General features: G+C 41.2%; 1 pseudogene; it reads right to left on the bottom strand.

Moving 5' to 3' along the window:
* Positions 1-1037: 1037 nt before the first annotated feature.
* LOC116674943 (uncharacterized) lies at positions 1038-26385 on the bottom strand (annotated as a pseudogene).

The following is a 26385-nucleotide window of genomic DNA, read 5'->3' on the forward strand; positions in this document are numbered from 1 at the left end:
AAGGTCAGTTTGAAAGATTTTCATCAGATTTGAGAAGCTCCTGCTCGTCATTTCCGGTAAGTGTTTTAACAGATTCGCTAGTCAAGGGCTAGCAGTCCACCAATCAGATTGACATTGAGTCCGACTGCCCACTGGCCAGTTCAACAAGTCATTGTAGATGGCTCCTCCCACTGACGACAGCACGGACACACCGAACAGACGACTTCGCCAGACTGTCCGACGGCCGTATTCGGATTAATGTGTCAGTGCCTTAAAACACAGACTCGTCAGAAGATGTAATCGTCTTAACTCGATCTTCTGCGCGTAAAAGTTGCCAGACTACACCATTTGTAAACATAGTCATGCTGAGAAATACAGAAAGAGTTTGTGGAGCTGATATTTTAATTAGCATTGAATCAACTCATTTGGAAATGCTTTAATGTAACGTCTATTAATATAAAATAACTGCTTTAAAACGCCACTTTTTTTTTTTGAAAGAATCATTTGTAAGGCATCTGTACTTTTTGCACCTACATTTAAAGAAAGTACTAGATAAAAAATTCAACAATGACAAAAGATCAATAAGCAGAGGTGATCTGTAACTGTAATTGGTATATATACCTAAGGTACAGCTCAGAGCGGGCACAACCACTGGATTGACAGGGAGGTCATCCTCCTGCGTGAACTGTTTGAAGAAACGGAAGGCATGACGTTGACAGCGGTGGGCTCCTTGAAGTTGCTCCAGCAAGAACACCACTGCATCATGGACGAGACCCAGCATATGAGCACCGGTGATCCTCTGAAACGTCAGAGGTCTCAACCTCGCAATAGCTCGTGCCTCCTGCACCCCTCTATTACTGCTTTCCAAGCCACTGAAGGGAGAGTTAAAAAGTAGGCGTAACGAAGTGAATACAATGAACATTAATGGATACAGAATTACCAATTCAAGTAACTTGTTTTACTATTTTGAGAACATTTTAGATCATTTAAGGCTTTTGAGGGAAATATTTCTTATGCAATATTAGCCTTACCCTCAACACTGTCTGCCTCTACACTGAAACCATCATCGCTGGTTATTTCAATCGTAGGTGTGGCTGGTCTCTGTTAGTTGGAAATTCCTCATCCTCGTCAGACGATGGTGGTTCCTCATCTGTGGTAGAAGCAGCGCCTAAAACCAATCACAATTTATACAGTCTTTTACACTATTATGTTGTGGCTACAATTGTTTACAGTTAGTGGCATACTGTATGTGGGAGACATTGTTGAACTATTTTTTTTTCATTCAAATATTAAATTATGCAGTTAAAACCCAAGAATACCAGAGTATTTCTTCCGTCATTTAGGGTGCTGAGTCCCACTGGTTCCCATGCATGTTGTTTGCCTTGTTCACCCTGGCCATATAATCCCAAGGCTCTGATCTAAGACAAATAGAGTACAAAAGCTTTAACACAAATGTTTCAACACAAAACAGTAACCAAATGCACTCATGTAATACATTTCCTTGGTAATATACTGTTTATAGAAACCCCAATGGGAACACCAATGCTGTATTGGTCTAGTAAATCCAAAAGTATGCCATTCATAAAGAATTTAACTTAAGCCTGAAGTCTAAAAAAAATGGTCAAGGTTGCAAAACATTGGATGTTGGATGATTACTAAGTACTAGTGGATCGGTAAGCTTCACTAGTGCTCTAACAACTCTTACTAGTAGTGTGTATATTAAATTCAGCATTATTTCAATTTTTGTGTTAGCTTCATTTCAAACAAGCAATTTAGATTAGATCTAATAGTTTAATTGTTTCTTGAACAAAAATGCCAACATATTTGCTGGTTGAAGCTGTTAAATAGATGGCTGCTTTTATTTTTGTTAATGATGAAAATATTAGTTGCAGCATTCAAGGAAAAATGTAATCTTACCCTGGGCTATCAGCATCGCTTATATGCTCCTCCTTTAATTGGTCCAGGTTTAGTACTTCTTTCACTGTAGGGTCTTGATGCGGACTCCTGAAGCCCTGCTGGAGATGCTTGGAAAGGTAGGTCTGTGACAACCCTCATCCTCACTGGGGGGCTCTGGTTTTAGGAAATCAACCTTAGACTTCTTTGTGACAATACGGTCTGAAAGTGAGACACTCTCTTCATGCGGACGTGTGTGCGAGGTCGTGGTGCAGGAACTGGTGTTGTTGGTACTGACGGAGAGTGAGGCAACACTGGAGGCTCTGGTTCAATTAATAGGCCAGGTGGCAAAACTAGTGAGGAAGGGCTTAGTGTTTGAAGCCCACTCCACTTGGGGTGTAGTACTCGCCATTGCTTGATTAATAATTGCTTGAGCACTTTCAGCAGGAGTCATGGGAGGATTCTCAGTTGATGGAAAATGCTGCACTGAGGCCTTGGATTTTTTGGATGCACTTGAATCCTTCTTCTTCTTTGTTTTTTCAACTCTGGAGCGGTTTCATCTTTTTGGGTTTTGCACTCTTTCTTGGCTTTTTTCACATTAACTGAAGCCACTGCACCATTGCTGTTGTGAGTAAGCAGCTGTGTAATTGTGGTTGGATTCTGAACTGTGGGTGTAAGCGACGCAGGAAATGCTGCTGCAACGTTGGCCCCGGGGGTGGAGCAGTCATGGTACCAGCTGCTGCTAGTGTTGCTGACAGTGCATTGCTTTGTAAAAGGCTGGCAATCTGAGTGACACAGTTGAAGAGGGGGAGCTGGGAGTGGGCAGCTGGAAAGTATTGCTTTCTGGGTTCTTCACAAAGATCTGCCCGAGGCGGTTCACTAGCAGGACGTGTGGTGTAGGATCCACATTTGGGCCTCCCACCTCCTTCACTGTAAGATAGCATGTCCAGGTAAAGCTTGGGGAACGACTGGCTGTTGAGGTTCTAAAGCTGGTCTGGGTGTAGAAAAGTTGATGGAGATTGTGTGACCTGATGTAGCTTCCTTCTGCAAAGATGACGAGCTGTAACCATTTAAGATCACAGGGGCTGACGTGGTTTGGAAAGGCATTGGAGCTGTTGAACATTGTGTTGACAGTCCAGAAAGACACGATATTGACGCAGAAGAGGAACGATGGTGACAGCGGTAGAACCCAATGGCTGCGTTTGTGTGGAGTACATAGGTAGAGAAACAGTTCCACATGTTCCTGCTGGGGGACAAGGGCCTGACGTAGCTGATAGCACTGGTTCGTTTTGAGGCGCAACATTTAGCAGTGTTTGTGCCACATCTCTAACAGGTGTGAGTGTGGTTAGTTTAGTAGACAAAGGCCCATGGATGGGAAGGTTGTTGACTCTTGTGAGGATGTTACTGGCTGAAGTGTAATACTTGTTAGAGGAGGCTGAGTGAAACCTGGTAAACAGGAATACATCTGCAGAGAGTCTACAAGGCCTTGAGAGGGGTTATGTACATCTGTAGGCAATACAGGGGAGGGTTCAAGAAGATCCAGCAGGGTGCCCTGACTTGTATCAGCAGAATTTGCTAATGAGGGTCCCACTGTTTTTAGCTGTTAAGTTGTTCATCTTCACAGTGGAGTTGCTGGAGTCAGGCTCTGAGTTCAGGGTTTTACAAGCTTCAGAATGTTGTGTCTTGGGCGGTGTGCCTTCTAGCAAAGGAACCTTCTCAGTTAAATGTGGACTAGTGTCACATCTCTTAAGAGCAAGAGGTGTTCCAGAGGAAAATCCTAAACTGGAACCTTGGAATAACTCTTTAGAATAGGAGGTCTCAGGCACCTTGTGAGTAGGTTAGGCAGAGCATCACAACTGCAGTAGAGCACCGTCTCCTGATTTACTAAAGGAGTGTCAGAGCTTTGCTCTTTGAGTGGAAAGTTTACCAAGGTTTGTGGCGACACAAACCCATGCTGTTCTCATTTGATTGACTGGAAACATAGGATTTAGGTGGACCTTGAGGTGAACTATCTGTAGGTCTTTTGCTGGCAGCAGAGATGGTGACTGATGAAGAATCAGTGTGCTTATCTTTGGATGACGCTTGGGAAAAAGACTATGAACAGCCTGCGTGCCGTTTGTAGTGTCCGATTCACAGACATTTTTATTATTTTGGATTTTGGCTTGTATATAGCTTGACTAGAACCCTCAACTTTCTGAGCATCATCATTGGTCGCTAAACTTGCATCACTCTCGGTACCGTCATCTACACCATCCAGCTGAGCCATAGGCCGGGAGGAAGGGGAAGAGGGAGACTTGGATGATCTTTTGATCCGGGACAGCTGACTATTGTCCTTGAAAAGTCAAAGTAGTGCTCCATATCATCATCAGATGAGGTGTTGCCCAAGTCATCCCTGCCTGAGGCTGCAGACCTTGGCAGGTTGGCAACAAGAGTCTTCCTCTTGTGTACCTCTTGGGCTCTTTCCCAAAATTCCTCCTGATCATCACCTTCCACCACTATTTGTCCCCCACAGTTCATTGCCACGCCTTCATTCAGGAGTGTCTCTTCAATCTCTAGTTCTGTCCTCATCTCTTGGCCCAGACTCATGTTGGGATCCTTGTGGAATACACTGTAGGGAAATTCTTCCTCATCCTTCTGTTGCTCTACACCCCCCCTGGGTGATGTACCATTTGCTGGAGAGACATCTTCAGGTTCTGGTGAAGCTAAGAAGTTGTGAGGCACCTCGACTGAGTCTGACTGGTTCAGATCAAATGACAATCGATTTCTGGGTAGATGTTGTATAGACTGAGAGAAAGAGAGACTTGGAGAGGGAAAGCTTCCTGCACCGTCCTGCCAGGGAGACTGGGAAAGAAAGATGAGGTACAATGGGTCATTGAATTACCAGGGCATCGGACTGAGGAAGCACTTCTACCTCCGACTGGGCGGCTGATGCACTTATTAGGTTGTCTGAAGCACCAAGTGGGTACAGTGGGGATTGGAAGGGAAGACTTTCCAGCACGGAGGGTGATTGGTCCAGTCAGAGGGCCCAGAGGAGGCGGTGGCATGTGACTGCGTAGGCCTGTTGTCTGTGAGTGTGGGCTCTGGCGACGAACCCTTCGAGTATCCTCCAGATCACTTATGGTTAATATGTGGTGGGGTTTCAACTGGATTACTCCTAAGAGGAAATCAGAATTGAGATTTGTGTGCTTTTGATTGGATCAACATAGTTTTTGTTAGTTAACTTACTACATATATTTTTATGAATTTAATTTAATTATTTTACCTGGGGAAGGCAGAGGTCGAAACATTCCTCCAGCTGGTCTCCTGGGCATCTTTGGCCTTGACCATGATCTGACCTGGGGGTAGGTCCTAGGATAAAGGTGTCTACCATTGGGGCTGGCATTCTGCTAAATCAGTCTCTTGGTCTTCAGATTCTAAAGATTCATAAAAATTGTTTATGAAACATTAGTTCTTATCTAGTTTAGTTCTCTCTATATTAGTATTCTATCAATTCACAGTAAATCACTTTTGAATGTACTGCAGTTTTTCAGTAGTAAAATACGCACCAGGTAGTGGACAGGGGCTGTGAGCAGTGGTGTGATTGTCTCCTTGGTCAGGCATTTCCTCCACAGGCTTCTCAGGGACAACGGGCCGAACCTCCCGCACTGTACATGTGTATTTGCACCGGCGCAATGGATTAACTGTGCTCCAGTACCAACGAGTGCACCTTGGAAAGGAAGAAGAAAGTTTTAAAGTGCCCATATTATGAAAATAAAACACTTTTTCTGGGATTTGAGGTGTTATTTTGCATCTCTGGTGCTTCCACACGCATATAACTTGGAAAAAAACAGCCATGCTGTTTTGAGTGAGATACGTTTCCTGAACACCCTCTGCTTTCAGTCTCCGGCAAGCTATGCAAAATCTGCACGGCTTTCTATGTAACTAACCGAGACAATATGGCTAATCATAGCCTGCTAGCGCTAGCATGCCGGGTTGTTCTCATTGGCAAAACACTGCTACAACACACACTAGTTTACCATAATCGACAAAAGAACTACTTAACATGTCCGTTCTACAGGTATTCCACAAGAGCGCCGAAGTTTAGAAAAAGTCTTCCAGCTAATCCTGCCTTGTACTGACCAAAGTTGGAGAATGAGTTATTTAGCTGATGTGATCTTACCTAGCTACTGTGCATGTACGGCTCCCAACAAAGATAGTATAGAAGTGAGATGTCTCACTCTGTAGCTAAACAGAGCCTAAACACACAGGGTGAAAACGGTGTCTGCAGCAATGTGCATTACAAGAGAAATGTGGTGTTTTTGAAAATAAAACCATGTAACCTATTCTGGTACAACCTCAAAATACAATTTTGAACCTAAAAAAAGGACCATAATATGAGCGCTTTAAAAAGGGCTTTTTATGCCATGTTCCACATGATTTATTTATGTAATCAAGTTAAAAAGATAAAATGCAACTTACTGAAAACCCACAGGAAACAGTTTTCCTTTAATAGCTGAAAGTTCCGTCAGGACACCCAGTTGGTCTATCTGTAGGGAACCTGTGTAGTGACAATTTAGATACCAATTAGTAAAACATAAGATCATTATCAGTAAATGCCAAGGAGAGAACAGGAAACCAGCTAAAAGATAGGTGCTTACCAATCATCAGGTTGATTGATTCTGGTTCAAGTCCAGTCAAGAACTTTCTGCGTAGGCTGATCCCCTCAAAATCCACATACACCCTGCGGTTTACTTCAAATTCTTGACCACTTATCATCTGTAAAACAAATGTGTTAGTGATAGTGCAACCTAGAATCAAATTCAAAACCTTTAAACTGATACAATCAGAGGCTGTTGGGAGAATTAAAAGATCTAACATTTACCCTGCCACTGATGAGATGTCGGTGTTTGAAGCAATAGACCTTCTTATCCTCCTGGAACACACAGTGACGGGACCGGGCACACATGAAGTGATAGTTGCTTTGACATGATGTCAGACAGCAGCCCACTGTGGCACCAGTCTGGTTGCAGCGTTCACATCGCTAGGGTTGGGATTGACATAATAAAAAGAAGACCAATCAATAATAATACATACTGTATTTGTTTACGATTAGAAACTGCTATTAGATCTTATTAATCGTCAAATATCAGCATTTATATACAAGTTTACAAGCAAGCAAATTCAGATTCCAAGTCATGTTGTATAGTAATATACATTATTAAGTTAACAGTTAAATTAAATTATGAGGTAGACTAACAACCAACCATCAAGCGGCCCCTTGTGACAGCACTGTGTACGTGTAGTAACGAGCCATTATCCTCTTGAAACACCTCAGCTGACCATAAACAGCAGTTGACATGTGCCCACTCATTCTGGCCCAAGTACAGCAACCGGCCTGCTTCCTATGGAACAACCGCCACGAAACAATTGTTAAACCCCTCGAGTAACCAATCAGCTGCAAGTACATTATTTACAAGTAGTTTACTCTCCAATTTGGTTTAACAAATTTACTCTGAACCAAATAATACTTACATTAGGTTTGAGGTCACCATATTTTTGGCACAGAGAGCACTGTCTCTCGTCATCCTTAGACCATCCAGTGTCTAAATCAGCTTTTGAAAGACGGCCTCTTTTCCCTACATACATGTACAAAAGTTAAGACTTAAAGGGCCAAACACTGCAAAAGATTTAAAAACATAAATATGAGTAGCCTATTCAAACTTCATCTCTCTTGAATTGACAGCATTACCTTTGAATTTGAGCCTGACAGTCCTGCTAGTTTTGAAGTGGTTGCGACTTGTTGGCTCCCCAGACAACGGAGACAATGACTCTTCTTCCTTTACATCTAAGCTTTGTCCATTGTCCTCCGGCAGGAGCCCCGGTGGAGCCCTGGACGCAAGGTCTGCCCTCTCCTGCCACCGGGCGTAAACATGCTCCGTTGTAGGAGGATGAACAGCATGAGACAGCATCCCCCTATTAAAGAAATAATTTGACAGTTCAAAAGCTAATACATATTTTTTAACATGCCATAAAAAAACAAAGCAGTGTTTGTACCTTTCATATATGTATCCAAGTACATAAAACTCAAAATCATGATAAAGGCCTATCTATCAAATACTTTTGAAACATCTTTTTTTTTCTTCAAAAAAATGTATGCACTTAATCATTATTATACAAACCAGTAAATGGAAACCATTACTCACATGGGCAAGTCTTTGGTACAAGAGTTCCACACCTTTGGGTCTTGGCTGTTGAACCAATTAAATACTTCCTCAAGGAGCTAAAGATAGAAATCATATCAGTTAATTGTAAATGCTTACTTGCATTTCTACAGCTATAACATAGCTTCACTTTGTAGTATCTTACATTCTAAACTAAGGCTGGACAATTAATCGAAAATGTGTAGACAAAAGATTGAAGCGGCTATCGACGTAGCAAAAAGATAGCTTAAAATGCAACTTGCTGGTTATAAGTGAAGAATAATAAGTTAATTAGCAGTTAAGAAATAAATTGTATAGCCTATTTACATTTTTATCATGCAAAAGACTTTTTTTTAATTTTATACAAAATATTAAAAAAAAACGCAGTGTTAGTTGTCAAAAAATGTAATTATTGTTCATTTAGAGGTAAAATCTGCAATTAATCGTGATTTGGATTTTAGGTCATATCGTACAGCCCTACTATAATTGTAAAATAACTAATTGTTTACAGACAATTCTACTTTTTTGCCATACAGCACCTTTAAATAGTAAGAGCGTGCCAGGGCAGTAGGTCTCTGCTCCTCTGGAAGATCCTCTTCTTGCTCAAGCCTCTTTCGCACAACCTGAACCACGTCTTCATGGAACATTTTCTATTTAAAAACAAAAACATTTTTAGTGTCCATTATGTTGCATAACTTACTTTCCCATGCCACCATAAAAGCATGATACCTTGCAGAACACCACCAAGATGGAGAAAGACTATTAGAGTCAAGTCACCACCTATAATACCGTTAAAGGAGGGGCTGGCACTAGGCCTGCACGATTAATTGTCATAAAATTGCAATCTCGATTCACCCTGTTCACAACTTAAATTTTTAAATGACTTTGATTCTCATTTAATTTTACAAGCCGACTGCATCACAAATGATATTTCTTTCTTCAGTGCGTTTTAAACGAGGGTATAGTGGACAAGATGGCGCCAGTGTTTATGGCCTGTCGTCTGTCACTGCCTGTGCTATGTGTGTTTGTGCTGTTTGTTTCGCTCTTTGCTCTGGTTGTCGCCTCTCTACTGGTGTATGATTGCCCAATGCTGGATCTTCAATATGTTGCCAAAGAAGTAATAAAATTGGATGGTCGTGAAACTTTGCCCCCATTCCTGGCGTGGGTCCTGGCTTACCTTTGCCGCACCCTGTCCCCACCTTCTCGGCGTAAGCACCACCGCTGCCGGGGAAAACACAGCGGCCGGCTGGTGAGGTTGAAACCCCATCTCGCGCACTGTTCTATGCATTTTGGACTGAGATTAGAGCCGTTCCTGGCCTCGTTGTTCCTTAAACCTCACTGGACCCAGTCGGCGCCTGGCTGGTACCTGTTGTCGGCCCGGAAGAGGTGTTCCAACCCCGCGGCCCCTGTTCTCCTCGTCCCCGCTGGCGCGGGGTGAATCATCGCAACTTGCGGCCTCTGGGTCCGTTTCCCTGGACAGCTAACGACGCGGTCACGCTGGTTCCTGCCAGGATTGGCCTAGTAAATGCTAGATCACTAGTGAACAAGACTTTTGTCTTAAAAGGACTTCTTCACATCCCGAGGATTGGATTTTCTCAGTGTGACTGAGACATGACTGAGTGTTGATGAGTCCAGCGCTTTCACTGAACTTTTACCTAATGATTGCTTCTACTTTAACTCCCTGCGGACGTTGGGCCGAGGAGGAGGAATAGCAACTGTATATAAGAGTCATTATAAATGTAAGCAGCTATTGCTATCATCCTCTTTGACCAGCTTTGAACTGAGCTTATTTGAGCTTGGTCACTCACACACAGTGTTGTGGTCTATTGGCCTCCCAAGTACAATAATGACTTTTCTGATTTCCTGGTTGGAATCATGCCTAAATATGACCGTGTTCTTATTGTTGGGGATTTTAATGTTCAGGTGTGTTGTCCAAATAACCCAATGGCAAAGGGTTTTTTAAACCTCATTGATTCTTTTTATCTTGAGCAATCTATGTCTGGACCCACACAACATGGACACACACTTGATCTTGTTTTATCATATGGTGTGCCTGTTTTTAATCTAGAGATATGTGACGCAGTGTTTTCTGACCATATGCCTGTATTATTTGAGGCTGCTCTTGCCTATAATGCAGTTAAACCTTGCACTGCTACCCAGCAGTGTCGCATTATTAACCCTTCCACTGCTGTTCAGTTCTCGGCTGCTTTCAGTCAGAATTCCATCATTCCTGAGTCTGTGTGCAATACAGAAGAGCTTAACTCATGGTTTCACTCCACCTGCCAAACAGTTTTAGAAACTGTGGCTCCATTAAAATCCAGGTAGCCTAAAACTAAATCTGAGCCCTGACTGAACGACATAACTCATGTTGTCAGACGTAAGTGCCGTAGAGCTGAGCGCAAGTGGAAGGAGGACAAACTAAAGGTGTCTTTTCAAATGTTGAGGGACTGCTGGCGATCACAGTTTCATTATCAGGAAACTGTGAAAGATGCTAAAAGAAAACATTTCTCATATATTGTCCTGTCAAACTGACACAAATCTTGTGTTTTGTTTAACACTACTGACTCACTTCCAAATATTCCGCAGATTGCCCGTATGGAGGCGTCCACTGCTATGTGTGAAAACTTCCTTTGCTTCTTTATTGAAAAGGTCACTTTAATTAAGGGTCAAATCTCACCTTCAGCATATGACCCTCAATCTCTGTCCCCTGCTCTGCTGTTTTTGACAAGTTTCAGCCTTTGACTCTTTCCTTTTTACAAGACATTATTGGTCATTTGAAGGTCAGGTTCTTCAAATGATGCGGTCCCTCCTTGACTATTTAAGGAGGTTTCCCACTATAGGACCACCTGCTATTGCAGTCAATAATAGCAGTCTGTCCTCACGTGTGGTCTCTAAACATTTTAAACATGCAGTAGTACAACCCCTAATTAAAAAAAACTGCTCTAGATCCTGCAGTCTTGAAAATTTCAGGCCTATTGCCAAATGACCTTTCTTTTAAAAAATCCTGGAGAAGATTGTGCACAGTTGGCCTTTATGGAAGAATATAACATTCTAGAGGTTTTCCAATCCGGTTTTAAAATGTTGCACAGCACAGAATCAGCTGTTTTAAGAGTTTTTAATGATATATTTTTAGCTACTGATTCTGGTGGTCTGTTTTATCCTTGTGCTTTTGGATTTAACGGCTGCATTTGACACAATGGACCATGAAATATTGATCACGTTGTTTGAAGCAGTTGGTGGGCATCATGAGCATAATACTGGAGTGGTTCAAATCTTGACTGACCAAAGTTTATGTGTTAGCCTTGGTGACTGTATATCCTCCACTGCTCCTCTCTCGTGTGGGGTCCCACAGGGCTCAGTTCTTGGCCCTCTCCTTTTCTCTTTCTATTTGCTCCCACTTGGTTCAATACTTAGGAAGCATGGTATTTAATTTCACTGTTACGCCGATGACAGATTTATGTGCCTCTTAAAAAGAAAGATGCATCATCCGTCAGATTGCTACTTATGTGTCTCGACGACATAAAGGCCTGGATGGCTCTGAATTTTTCAAAATTTTAATGATGAAAAGATGGACTTGATGGTTTCTCTCTGGTTTTCCCTCTGGGGGTCTCAGTGTGATCTGCCTCTGCACATTAAACAGCCTCTTCTTTGTCGGTTTTTAAATCACGTCTTAAAACCCACCTCTTCTCTGGGCCTTTGACACCTAGTAAGATGTCGACTTAATTTACTGCATTTGATTATTTAGTTTAATTGTTTTTATTGTGCAGTATTATTTTTAATTGTATTATAATGTTATGTTTCTTTTTGTATTTTTCTGTACAGCACTTTGTATGTTTTAAAGTGCTTAACAAATAAAGTTGGATTGGATTGGAAACTGTACAAAATACGTTTCAAAGCTCTCCCAAGCGCTGCAATGCTCTCCCTTCTCTTCATTGAAGCCTCTATGTTTACAGGCTTTTGGTGATGCGCAATGTGCTAAAGATGCCCCAAAAAAAATGTTTGGTACTGCCAATTTGTTTTGTCATGATTCATGCAATTTATGCATTACACTTTGTGAGAAAAAAATTGTGTCAGAGAATCATGATATAAATTCTAAGCTAATTGCCTGCACAAGCTAATTGTGGCCTAGCTGGCACCTATTCCAAGACTCCCCTTTTGAAAATAAATAAGTGGCTTTAAAGCTACAAGTTGTTTAACTTTGGTCATCAGGGACATCATATGATTTCCCTAGTTTTACTGCGTGGTTAGAGTTCGCGCATATCAGAACGTCTTATTAGGTGCATAGGATGAAAAACTACTGACTGTAAAAAGGGTATTTGCTGAAATACTTAAGTGTTCAGACACTGAATAAGATGTTTACTCACCAACGTAGTATAAAGGCCTTTGTCAAATTTCTTGCCTACAGCTCGGAGGTCACAGGCCGGTTGTCCTTCTATTCCAATGTCAGGGTCAACCAACTTTTCACACTGCAGCAAAAACCAAAGCATATTTGACACACTGCATTTCACAAGTTTCAGTGCATCATGTAAAAGATGCATAATTTCCAGGAAACTGAAACGAGCAGTCCAAAATAAACACATGATTGTTTGTTATTTTCCATGTGGCTTTTGATTCATAAGAAAAAAAGCGGAGTCTTCTACCTGTGAGCAAGTAACAAGGTGCTGGGTAAGGGTGGAAGAGAGCAAGCAAGCCAGCACCTTTTCCACCCCAGCCCTGAGCTCAATGTACAGCAGCTCCCTCCAGGCACTGGGCTGGGTCACACTGCATGGCCGACATGAATATACGACACTCTCTGGCAAGCTGGACAGGATCTCATACAGCTCATCTGAAATTATTTTTTAAGAATTTCGCAGTGATGTTTAATGAAATGCATTTCTAACCAAAACATTTTCACATGCCAAGGGCATGTAAAGCATGGCTTATGCTTATGGGTAATAAAAGGTATTCACATCCTCTTTTTGAGCTTTTTTCTTCCGGTCACTACATTATTTGTTATTCTGATGCCCTTTGTTGTTTTTTAAGTTTTAGAAATAAACCTCAAAACAAAAATGTTAAATCCTTAAGTTTGACATGTCTTCACTTCACTTAGTCAGTCACCTGTTAGATCCTCACACTTGGCATGTACCCAGTGGTTACAGGTGCCACACTGCATCATCTGACTGTCGTAGTCATTGTCCTCATAGCACTTGAAGCAGATTGGACAGTAGTTACCTATGAGAGAAAGAGGCATTCAGAAAAGATTAGTCTCAACAAAGAACAGTAATGTTGGTAGATGACAAAGGAGTGACAGATCATTCATCAATTCCCCCTCACCCAGGTCATAGAGTTTCGAACAGTCTGGACAGAGTCCTTTGTCATGGTTCCAGTCAGTGTCCCAACTCTTGCCTGGTGTGACGCCACAACTTTTACATCTGATGCATGTCATACAAACCTGCACAGAAACCAGCATGTAAAACCAATCAATAAATTACAACCTTAGCATCCTAAAGATACATGATTTTGTTTACTAAAAAACATGAAACCTACCCAAGCTTTCCTCTTCTTGTTTTGCTTTGGATAGTTGGGACCCAGACAGGAAGTATGATAACAGTTCTGACATCGTTCACACTCCAACAACGGCTGAGGGAGACAGGAAAAATGTAATGCTTACTAACAGAACTACAATACTGAGTAGCGAAATATGTAAAATATAACAAAACAAGTCAAAATAGCAGGCCGAACCTTTGAGTGCTTAGTTTTTCTGCCGCACACATGGCAAAACTTGCAGCGACGACAGCACCAGTTTTCCTTGTTCTCTTCAGAGGGGCGTTCCTCTGGTTGAAGGCAAAACTGGTGGTAGGGCTCACAGCATACTTGGCAATACAGCATCTGCAAAAGAAATTCACAAAAAAGAAATCTGAATTTTAAAATGTCCCTCAAATTATACAGGATTGATAGGAGATTCATGTTTTTTCATCTTCATTATTTGATGTCATGTTTTAATTTAACAACTGTAAGAACCTTGTCAGTCACACTCAGCACAATTTCAAGAAGGGCAAAGAAACAGATCAACCATTTCTATTAAAATAGAGCAAAAAAGTAGTTACCTCGTGTTGTCCTTTACTGGCACAAAGGAAGCAGACATAGGGTGGCATGAGGGATGCAGAGGTCAATATACTTAACCCACCCATATTCCAGACGTTTTCCAAAGCACAGTCCTCCTGAAAATAAAGACATTGTGTACACAACATTATTAACAGCTGAGAAATGTCTGCCCACAGTAGTAGTAGCATTATACTTTCTCCTGACCAATATACACTATATTGTTGTTTCAGAGGGGTGACTATGTGAGTTGGTTTACATTTTAGGTTCTGAAGGACACTGTATGGTCAATTGTATGTTGTTATACATTATTTATGTTTAAATGTGCCACCAAAGACATCAGTAGAAACACATAATTAACAAATAAACACTGACCTCTAGTGGCCTTCAGTAATAATGTTATTGGAACTAATGAATTACAATGGCTTTACCACATGTATGACTTTGTGTTAAAAACGATGAATACACTTTCTTTGGAATGAATGTTTGAAGACAAAAAATGTATGTAAAAGTAATCATACATCACATAGCTGTAGCAACCAGAAATCCTGTGGTTGTAATCACTGAACATCATCATTTAAAAGGAGCAGTGTGGAGGATCAAGTGGCATCTAGCGGTGAGGTTGCAGATTGCAACCAACTGAATACCCCTTACTTTACCCCGCCCATCCCAAGCATGTAGTAAAACTAGTGCTGAGCAGTGCATTGGTTTATAGCATATACTGGTATTAATTTCCCGTATGATATGAATTTTTCATATACCGTAATAACGATGCATTGCCGCAGAGGGAGCTATGGCTGAAATAATCTGTGAGTGAATTGAAAACGGGAGCCCAATCAGTCATGGTAGTAACTTTATAATACAACAATTAATAATCCACAACTAACTCTCTTTAACAGGATAAAACACCAGAGCACACAACAATTTGTGACATAAAACAATTTCTCACACTAAGAATTTTACATTTACACCGCTGGACAGCATGTTGGTTAACATTATAGCTGTTAGCTAACCAGGTAGCATATGCTGGGAAAGGCTCCGGTCACTACTGTACACAAGTTTAGAGGATGAAGAAAATCTGGAGATACACCAGAACAACGTATGTTCAGAAGAGGAACCGCCTGTTGTTCCGAAGTTTCTTGTTTCTAAAAAATTCAGACATAATTAAGCCACTGTTGTTGCCCGTCACGCTAACATTACTTGGATGCGCTAATGTTACTCGGCCGTGCTTACGTTAAAGACCTCTCACTTCAAGCATGCAGTGGAGCAACATTATGAACGCAATAACAATCCACCTACGGTCTCGCTACAGACTGTTGAAGGTTCAGAACAATGATTACACTAACACACTGGATTTTAATTTCGCTGACATTACATCACACGTTATTTAACTGACGCTCTTTATCCAAAGCAAGTTACTATTGCTATGTATGTCAGAGGTTGCACGCCTTTGGAAGAAATGTCTTGCTCATGTACACATTGGTTGATGTATCTCAGTGGGATTTGAACCCAGGTCTCCCACACCAAAGACATGTCACATATCCACTGCGCCACCACCAAGATGTCTTGCCTTGCTGAAATACGTCCGCCAATCTATTAACATTATTCAAACACCAAAGGAGGCTGACAGCGGAGCTACGTTCAGCCGCCCACTTTTCTACAACCTAAATTACCTGTTGCCAAGGTAGTGTTTATATAACCATCTTACAACTATTTTGTTTTGAAAGGGAAACAATGTTAACGTATCGTTCTAAGCTAAAGAAAAACACAACAACTTGGTTTCAGGTGATACACTAATGAAAACATTATAAATATTGTATTCCGTTTCTGCCAATAGATCCCCCTAAATCCTACACACTGTTCCTTCAAAACGTGTTTATTTTACAATATGTGTGATGTACTGTAAAACGTGACATACCTTGAAGTCAACCCTGATTTTGTGAGTAGGTTTAGAAGACTCAGTTTCTCTCTGCTCAAATCCATGGGCCAGGGCAGCTAGGACACTGGGGGGAGTCTGCTCGCAGGGACCCTGAGATGAAAGACCCTGAGATATGACCATAATATGAATGTGGGCAGGAATGGACACACTTAAAACACTAATATACTTGCTTTTCGGTACGCATTCTATTGGCCATGTATTACCCTTTAATTAAATTTCCTGTTTTTATCATTTTTCTTTCATCCACTTTGCACTATAAAGCAATTGTGGGCTATGGTGTACTTATAGATCTAGATTTACATACAGGTAACATATTTATTGCCTTCTCTCTTTACTGAGTGATAACTGCAGTGCAATTGCCGTGTTTATGTCAATTTACATTATTTTTATTGCAGTCATCTGGGGGTTTGCAGTGAAGACTGATTTGCTAAATGTGTGTTACTTAAAAGAAGACTACTGAGTCTTTCTTCCACTTCCACTGTAACTTAGATTAAAATTATGTGGCAGGCTACAGAGTATTAACCACATTAGTTGAGGAGTGGCGGACTGAGTTTCCTTTTGCACAACTAAAACAACTTTTGAACAAGCACATGTTTGACCGAGGTAGGTTCATTTCTGAGTCTTTTTTGCAGAGGCACCGCTATTGCATCCAGCGCTTAGAGCTGCCCAAGACAACTGTGATTGGTTTACAGAGATGCCAGAGCACATTTTTTTTCTCCCATCCCGGAATGATGTGTGGACTAGCCAGACCCTCCTCCGCAGCGCTGTGGAGGAAGGCCAAATTTGGGGTGTTCTCAGAGACACAATTTGGCAGGTTTGTTTTTAAGGACTGTGACAATGTCATTAATTATTCAAACCGATTGATTATCAAAGTAGTTGATAACTAATCTTTGCAGCTCTAGTGTTGACATTTATTGTGTGACAGAGCAAATCAAACACGATCCCAAAATCCCACAAATGAAAGTTGTGTATTCCAACCATGGTGTTAGCACTCACCAAATTCAGAATCACTCACCTTCTCAGGTTTACGTCGAACTTGTGGAACACGGTGTGAACTGGACTTTCGATGCCTGACTTCTTCGTCTGAAATGTCTCCAAGGAATCCCTCCAGTGACACAAAGTCTTTAGAGGGCAGGAAAAAACAAAAATATAAGAGGCACATCATATGGCTTAGAAACAAAACAAAAAAACATTAAGTTTAAAGAAATGCATTTGCAGTTTGTTTACAGCTCTACATGACATGTAAGCAAATACATAATGTGGGGTTAAGAATAAAAATAATAATCTAGATTATGAATTAAGAAGAGCTGGGAGTAACGATATTTACATTTGTCACTTGAGTCAATTATTTTTTTAATTAAATTGAATATTGGTTTGGTTTATAAAATGCCAGAAAATGCCAATCAGTGTCTTATTTGGTCCGCAACTCAAAGGTATTCAGTTTACTGTCATAGAAGAGTTAATTAACTAGAAAATCCTCACTTTAAGGAAGCTGGAAACAGAGAATTTTTACTTTTTCCACAAATAATAACTCAAACTGATTAATCGATCATCAAAATAGTTGGATATTAATTTCATTGTTGACAACTAATTGAATAATCAGCTCTAGAATGACGCATCTATGTCATCTGGTTTATGAATGTTAATTTACCTTGACTGAAACGGGACCCAGCACCCCTTCTCCTGGCTGGGGAGGCAGAGCTTGAGAAAGCTTTGTCATCAAGATCAGAGTCGTAGTCCACCAGGTCAAAGTAGACTCGGGGTTTCACGACACGCTTTGGCTGTTTCCTTACTGACGGACTCTGACCATCACCCTGGAGACCAGATGGTGATTCCGCAGCACCCTCGTTCCCTTCGTCGTTACTTGAATGACCCCCGCTGAGAGAGGATCGCCGTCGCTTAGAGGCACCTTTAAAAAAAAGAAGCAGTGGGAAGCTGACGTGTTGAATTCTATGGAAGTATTAATACAACGTAAAGCTTGCCCGCTCAAATTAAAAATTACCTTTGGGTGCTGTTCTTCCACTTAGTCTACGTGCTTTTCTCTCTTCAATTTGATCACATCTCTTATACCTTGTGGTAAACACACACAAACACATTTCTCATGATTTTGAAACCGTTATAAGCTCCACTATAACTAAAAATAAAGTAGAGGTCAACTTACACACAACACTGCCGTTTGGTATTGGGACCACCAAACTTGGGTTTGTCGAGGCAGTTCATGCACTTGCCACAATCATCCTCGTGGTTGCAGCCTTTGCATATCCCACACCTCCGAGAGCGATACCCAAATGGCCCGAGTCCTTTCTTTTTCACAAAATTTGACGGCTTCTTGACCTTGGTGACCTTTGGATCTGACAGCCCAGGGCTGTCTGATTCAGAGGGAGACCCAATATCTGCAACAATAGACATTCACCCATTAGTAACTTAAGTTAATCATTCACCTCTCAGGGGGCAGTTGCAGATCATTTGGTGGCACTAATTTTGGTATGGACATTAACTCACACATAGGAGGTAATAGCTTGCCTATTAAAAATATCTTTGAGTATACACAAGGAAATAGAATCACAATTACTTGAATAGCAGATTTAAGGGAAGGTTTTAGTAATAAGCTAACTTTAAACGTAACCGTTTTAAACTAATCACCCATGAAACAGGGCTATATTTATTGTGGGGTAGAGGTGTAATGATTCATTTGTTACACTGATGCATTGATTGTAAATTATTCTGTTTCAAAGCATCCGTTTGTTAAAAGAAACCATTTATCTCTCTACTTTATTCTCTGCCAGGGCTGGAAGTTGCCATATCTATAACTAGTCCTACTGCTGCTGCCATCAAGTCATCACATTAAAGTGTTGAGAAGTTTTATGAACATGTAATGAAACTAATCCAGATAAGTCTTCCCATCAGTTGACACCTACCTTTAGGGATGGCTGTAGGGGAAATGCCAGTTCGTTCATGCAAAGGCAAGGCGCTAAGTCTAGGAATGTCATCTGGTACCAAGGCTCGAGGCTGCCCCAGCACCACGGATGCAGCACGACACACATGTTTGATGCGTGGACCTCCTGCTCTACGGAACTCCTGGCACAGGGGGGATATGAGCTGCGGCTAGAAATGAAAAAATTCCGATCATAATAGAGGCGCTGATGTAAAGGGGCTGGAATTGACAGAGGACTCAATTATTTTCTTTTTCTTTAAAATGCATTGTTATTTCATCCCCAGGCCATACAAATGGACATTCAATTGACGTGTTAAATTATTTTCAAATTCTGAATACATTTCAGTCATACATTTCAGTAAAGCAAACTTTGTTCATGCTAAGTTTGCAGCTATGGCAGAAGGATAATCAACAACAATAAACTGATAAACCAGAGAGAGATTTGCAGGTTGATTTCCGCATCAGGCCTATTGATTTGTACACTTACTTGTCCTTGAGGTGGCTCTGTCTTGACTAGAACATCAGCATCAAGCTTAACTCTCTGCTTCCTCCTTTGTCTCTTAGAGGTCACATCTCGAGACCTGGCACCACTCGGACCAGACAACAGCTACAGGGTTAACAAGAAAAAACAAGGCATCAATACAAGCCTCAGAATACTACCCCCAAATCAGTTAAAACACTTGGGAGGTTTTTCTCATCTCTAACAGGTCCTATTCCATAGACTCAGAATGTATCTAATAGTGAACAATTAAAGTGTACAATGACAGAGATCATGTGCTTGGGGTGATGACCTTACCCCAGATGACTTAAGCTGTTTCTGCTGGTCAATCTTAATGAGCTGGACCTTGGCTTTCCTGAGGAGATTGAACATTCTTTTGTTTGCACCAGTAAGGCGCGCTCTTTGTGTAGCTCCCTTCTCCACAGATCCAGGATAATTGCCTTCACCTGCACCTGAGTTCTGTTCTGACTGCAGCTCTCCTGTAGAGATGAAGTAATATATGCCATGTTATGGTCCATTACATGTAATAAAGCAAATTTCATTCAATATTCTGATGCTTTTTAAATAATTTTGCTTACCTGAGTGACGTTGGGCAGTGTCTTTCCCTGCTAAATCCTCCTCTTTCTCGTGCTGAAATGCAAGGGACTTGAAGTTCATAGTCCTAACACAAACAGAAACTTTTCTCACCACTCCAGGAGAATCAAGGTCTTCTATCTTGAGCTTGGATTTGTTTTTCCCTGCATTTGAACTCCGTTGCCTAAGGCTGATGCTCATGGCCTCATCATCGAGTCCTTCTGCTAAATCAACAGGAGGCTGAAAAGGTTTACTCACACTCTCTGTCTCTGTTGTGTTTTTGCTCTTAGGAAGTCCCGTCTGTGACTTCTTTAGCCTTTGATAAATCTTAAGGTGAGCCGCTTGTTTATTAAACTTGGGGGAACTGTTCTTTATCTGGGCATCCAGGATGTCAGTAGATACTTCTGTGGGCTTATCATCTGGTGTAGATAAAAACAGATCCTCACATTTGTCCTCTGAATTTTTGTCCAGTGTGTACACTTCCTTGCTCAACTCGTCTGGCACATGCCACTTGAAAGTAGAGTTCTTTAGAGACGACTTCTTTTCAATTTTGCCACTATTTCTGTCAGAAAATAGGCAGTCGGCTATATCAATGTCGTCATCTAGGTCCTGAGCTGAAAACAGATCGACATCCAATTGAGCTTCACTCAATATGTCTTCCTCGTCGACCGGCAGGATTGGGGATATTGCTCTGCCTGTCCCATCTTCTCGCCTCTTTCCTGGGCGCACTGGCAAGCCTAATTGTAAACCCTTCTTTGGTGAGTTTCTTCGAGGCAAGACCGACATTCCAGCGTCATCCATAAACCTTTGTGGGGTCTTTATCACACGTGAGGATCTAGCACTTACTACAGGCATAATGAAGTGCTTTATGTTTTTAACAAACTTTGATTTCCCAGGCTGAGCATCTACAACATTGGCTTGCCCCCCATCGACTAATGTGTCTGTTTCTTCTTGCTTTAAACTATCATTGCCAACCCCCATTTCCATCAGCTTAGAAATTATTTTAGAATGTGGTCTGGGCCTTTTAGACCCAATAAAATGAAGGCCTGAAGGTCTCTTTTTGTACTTTTTATGTACTCCAATAAGTTTGGAGCTTGGGGTTGGTGTTATAGTTGCTAATGGGATGGAAATGTCACTCTCCCTCTCAACAATTTCTTGACTTTCAGATAATTTAAGTGGAGCAAATTTTCCATCTGTGCTCCTGTGCCGGTGTTTCTGACGCTGCCCAATCAAACTTTTACGCCTCTTTTTTACTTTTTTGAGCGATTTCTTTTGTCGGCGGGGTGTTTTTGGGTTACTTGCTTGACTTTCTTCCACCAAAGATGGTTGACTATCTATCATCTGAATGTCGGTTTCCTCTTTTACCAGTGGCGGTATCTGCTCTTCTTCTACTGCCACAGTGTCCTGTTTTGCCTCAGGCTGGGTGCAATTTATTGTTTCTGACTGACTGACTTCTGCTACTAAAGACTGAGTATCCTCCTTGAGCACAGACTCTGTGATAGTAGCTTCAACAGTAGCCAACTCTGTGCTGACAGCAGTTTCAGGAGAGACAACCACCTTCTTCCTTCTAACAGACCTCTTTTTCCCCAGTTTATTATTTCTACATCTTCTAGGTTTGGAAGGCACAGGCATTGGTTTGGCCTCTTTGATCTGCGTTTCTACCTCTTTCTCCACCTTCTGTGGAGCATCTTCAACTGGTACCGGTGAGGGGACATCCGCAATCTTTGCGGAAACCTCATCAGGAACTTCAGTGGAGTTTAAACTGGTCACCTGTGAGGGATCCTCAGCCAAATCCTGAAAAGAGTTTTTAGGAAGACCATGTGAGCTTGAATCTCCAGTTGACGCCTGAAACGCGTCTTCAACATGCGCCTGCAGCGTTTCTTCATCCTGTGGACTTTTTCTAAGCCTCCGTTTCTGAGTGGTCACTGGCTTATGGCTGACAGACTTTGTTTGTTGTAAATCACAGCTTGGTGTCCTCCTCCTTAATCTCCTTGTTGGTGTGACTTGAGTATTCAGATATGATGATTTATCCTCATTAACTTCACTTAGATCTGTCAGAGCATCCTCTTTCTTTTCAGACACAGGGCTAACTTGCTGAATTAAAAAGGATGGCTTTGAGCTTTTATGTTTCCCAGGAGAGGAGACCTTTTTGATCTGAAGAGGTGGAACTTTCCCGCAATCCGTTTTAGTCATTTCTTGTGGAAGAGTTTCATTCGCATGTTCCACTTCAACTTCCACCTGTAAAGTGGACTTTTCCTCAACTGACACGTCTGCCTTGTTTTGGGAACCCTTCTCATTATTGCTTTTACAGTCTTGGGGGGCTGAGTTTTCCAATTTGGATTTTTTATCTATTGCCTTCAAACTCTTGTTGACACTGGTGTCACAAAAAGTGGACTGATTCAACTCGCTTATGGTCTCCTCTGTTACGTTGACAGCATTTTCAGCCACCTTTGTCTGACTTTCTTCCTTCACTAAAGTTAAAGTCCAGACAAACTTTTTTCTCAGTTTTTTTCTTTCGAGTTGAGTTTTCCGCACTGGCCTGTGCATCATATTTTGGGTTTCTGACCTTCAACAACTTTAAACTTGGGACCCGCATTTCCTCATTTTTGAAAGCCAAACTGTCATTGGATTGTACATCTAAATGATCAGTCTCTTTCGATGATAGACCATGGTTTTCAGGCACCGCGGCATCCTTATTCAGCCTCTTGCTTTGCCTTTGTCTGCCACTTCTCGCTGATGGTTTGGTCTTTACTGTTTGAGAAACTTCTGGCTTTGACTCCACCAGAATGGCATCACTTTTACTCAGACTTTCTGGTTCGGCTGCACCGTCTGAGACTCTTTTAGTGACGGGGTTAGTGGCTCTATTGCTCCTACGAGTGACTTGAACTTCAGAATCTTGCTCGGTCACAATTTCCTTATGCTTTAATTTCTTGGCATTCATTTTTGGCTCTACAGTCCCAATCTCCTTTACAGTCTCAAATAGATCAGATGATTTTCTCTCTTTTGCTTTTTGGTCATCAACCACAACTTTGGCGCTAGTCTGGCAGACAGGCTCTGTTGTCTTTGAAGCAGATCTCCCACGCCTTTTAGGTACAGTCCCCCCTCCCTTATCTTCTGTGCCATATTTATCCTCATGCGGTTCAGTTTTTAATTTGACATGGGCACTTGAAATCTGGTCGCCCTGAATGTCCTTGGCTTTGGGCTGATCCTGGATTCCTTTTATCTTTAACTTCTTTGCAGATTTTTTACGAGGCTCTTTTATGCTTTTCATTTTCTTTTTGGCCACTAACTTTATAGTAATCCTTGGTGCTCCTGATGAGGCTCCGCTTTTACTGGACTGCCGATCAATGGTGGTTTTTCCTTTCGAACTTTTCCTGCAATCCTTTGCAGGCTCTGCTTCAGGAGATAAGCAGTGTGTTTCCTCCAAAGATTTGACATCCTTTACAGGATCAGGGGAGGTAATATCTGCCTCCAATGCTAGCGTTTTAAGCGGTAGCTTCTCACTTTGACGTTTAGATTTTGTGTTGACAGCATCACCTACAAATCAAAAACATTTTAAATATTTTAAAAGTTCACGGCTCTATCAGTGAATGCAAAACTGGGAATAGAAAACAACCGTTTTTCATATTGTTCAATGCTTAATAGAGGCCGACCAATATATCATGGACCAATATTATCACCCGATACTAGGCATTTTCCAAACTATCGGTATCAGCATTTATAATAGCCAATACATTTTTCTGTTTAATATTCATTCATTCATTCGAATCATTTATAAAGACAAATAAATGATTCTGATAAATGAATATTTTAAAAAAAACTAATAAAAACAGACAAAACACCTTTCAACCATGTTATAAGTTTTGGGGTTGTGTAGTTTGTTCACCAGAGGGTGCTCTACAACGTCCCTGTTGGCAATTTAAGTCTGTATTTCATTTACAAGAACTTTAATATATTTTGAAATTTCTCTGTTCTGGTGTGACAATGAAACAAACAAGTTTATTTTTAAACTGCATTATCATATTACTATTATTACATTAAATACATATTATTACATGTTATTACTCAAATAACTACAAATAACTAATGTTAGGGAAATCTGTTTACGCTTTGTTACGTGTTTCTGGATTTAAAAAATATATTTTCTATATCGGCCAATATATCAGAATATTGGATTTTAAAATCACCAAATGTTTGTATCGGTCTTAAAAACCCTTTATCTGCCGGGCTCTAATTCTTAATACAAACGTATGCGTTGTTTATAAATTACAAAAAAAACTTCATGTGGTGCAGTAATATAGTTTTCTTTACCTTTGCAAGGGTTTTGTCGTGAACACGCAGGTCCTTTGGAGCCGTTTCTCTCAGCTTCAAATCCTCTGAAGTCATCTCCCTTGAAAAGGAAAACAGATCATTAATACTTAAGTCAAAGTAACACCACTCTGCTGGAGGTTGCCGAACCATCAGCAAAAATCAGTAACTATAATGTTTAGTTAACATCATTAATTTTGAATTCGAAAGCATGGAATTAATTGTTACCAGTATCCACGGCACCTTAGATGGAGGAACACTGATAATAGCTCTGAAAGCTCATTAAAAAGAATTCTTGAATTCTTGAAGATTCATGTTGAGCATAATGATTTGCCTATCATTACACCTACATTTATTTATCTTAGCATATTGGACCAACAGATATGTCAAATCATAATAATGTTTTTTTGGATAAGAAGTTACAGCAATAACATCAACAGACAGACAATGGACAATCGTTTTAATTGTTCCACATTCAAAACAACTTTTTTCATTCATCTCATCAGAGTTGTAATACATAAAACATGGTTAGAGTCTGCATTAGAAACAACCTAAAGTGTGTACTGTTTTGGGGGGAACGCTTCCTGAACTTTTTAATTATGCAGTTACGTGTAATCTAGATTATTTACCACCTCATGCAAGATCAGAAATGTATAACATTTGTATGACTCACACTTGAGCAGTTAGGACAAACTCCTACATTCCCTACAAAAAAACTGCAGGGAACAGTAGCTAGGTCTTTAATTACGATTCCCTCCAAGTACTGTACATCTCCCTCATGCTTGCAGTTGTGACCCGAAAGCCTACAAATTGCTCTACTCTTATGAATAAGGATTATACATTAACGATAAACTTTACATGTGTTAATCGTATGGAGCGGTCAGTTCTTAGAAGGGTGCAAGTGGCTTTGGCACACTTCTGCACCACCATTTAAAAATGTCCTGTTTGGTAACATTAGCTAGCAGTTAGCTATTCCCTCCTCTCGAAAGCATTTAAACTCACTTCTGTCTGCAGAAAAGATAGCCAAAATGAAAAGTTAACATTAGTTATCTGAGTTTTATATTCACGTTTACCTCAGGCGAAGAAGTATGGTCCCAGAAATAATTGTGTTCTACCTTATATGAACTAGTTAAGTAGGCAACTGTGCCCGCATCTGGACAGCGTATGAAAACAGAACAGTTAGCTGCTAGCCGCTGTGCAGGATACTGAGGCGATAGCCGTCCCGTTCTTTGTGTTCGCTACTATTAGCTAGCTGCTACTCTGGCCTGACAACGAGCGGGCCATAGATGAAACAATTGCGATTCCTGTTTACAAATTAGCGTACTCACTCACTGGCTTATAAAAATCTACTTAAGATTTTACGGTTTAATATTTAAAACGGCATGCGAGCAATTGAGAGAACAGTGCTAATGTAACTTCTCTGCTTAAGTGGTATTTTGTGTTGCGGCTGTTCATTAAATGTCATGGGAAGCTGCACTATGCTAACACAAGTTAGCATGCAATGTTAGCTTACCAAGCTTGAAGCTAACATTAGCCTAGCGAAGGGATGTTGACATTTCACCATGGCACTAACCTGTCACACTGCTGTGGACAGCACTCATACTTGCACATTTAACAATCACACAAAATATGAGAAGATGAAATAAAGATACTAACTCCTGGGTCGGTTTGGGACCTCACCTCTTCACTCCCACTAGAGCTGTATCCAGCCTGGCCAAGGGTCTGGTGGCTCGCCTCTATCCCAAGTAAGCGCAAGTGAGACTGGTCTTCGTTTAACGATAGAACCAGGTTTGCGGGCCTTGGCCCTCCGTCAGTCACATCATCAGCATCTGAGCTTGATCGTCCTAGTTGCCATCGCTTCTCGGAGCGCAAACGACTGCGTGACGACCAAGGCCGACCGGGGAAACGACCTCTGGCCGTAGCGGTTCCACCTTGGCCTCCTACGGCAGCCGCGGTTGCTGATCCGCATCCCGCTGCCGCCATCATTGCTTCAACAACA

The sequence above is a fragment of the Etheostoma spectabile genome, unplaced genomic scaffold (genome assembly GCF_008692095.1).
Source record: "Etheostoma spectabile isolate EspeVRDwgs_2016 unplaced genomic scaffold, UIUC_Espe_1.0 scaffold00001305, whole genome shotgun sequence".
Lineage (NCBI taxonomy): Eukaryota > Metazoa > Chordata > Actinopteri > Perciformes > Percidae > Etheostoma > Etheostoma spectabile.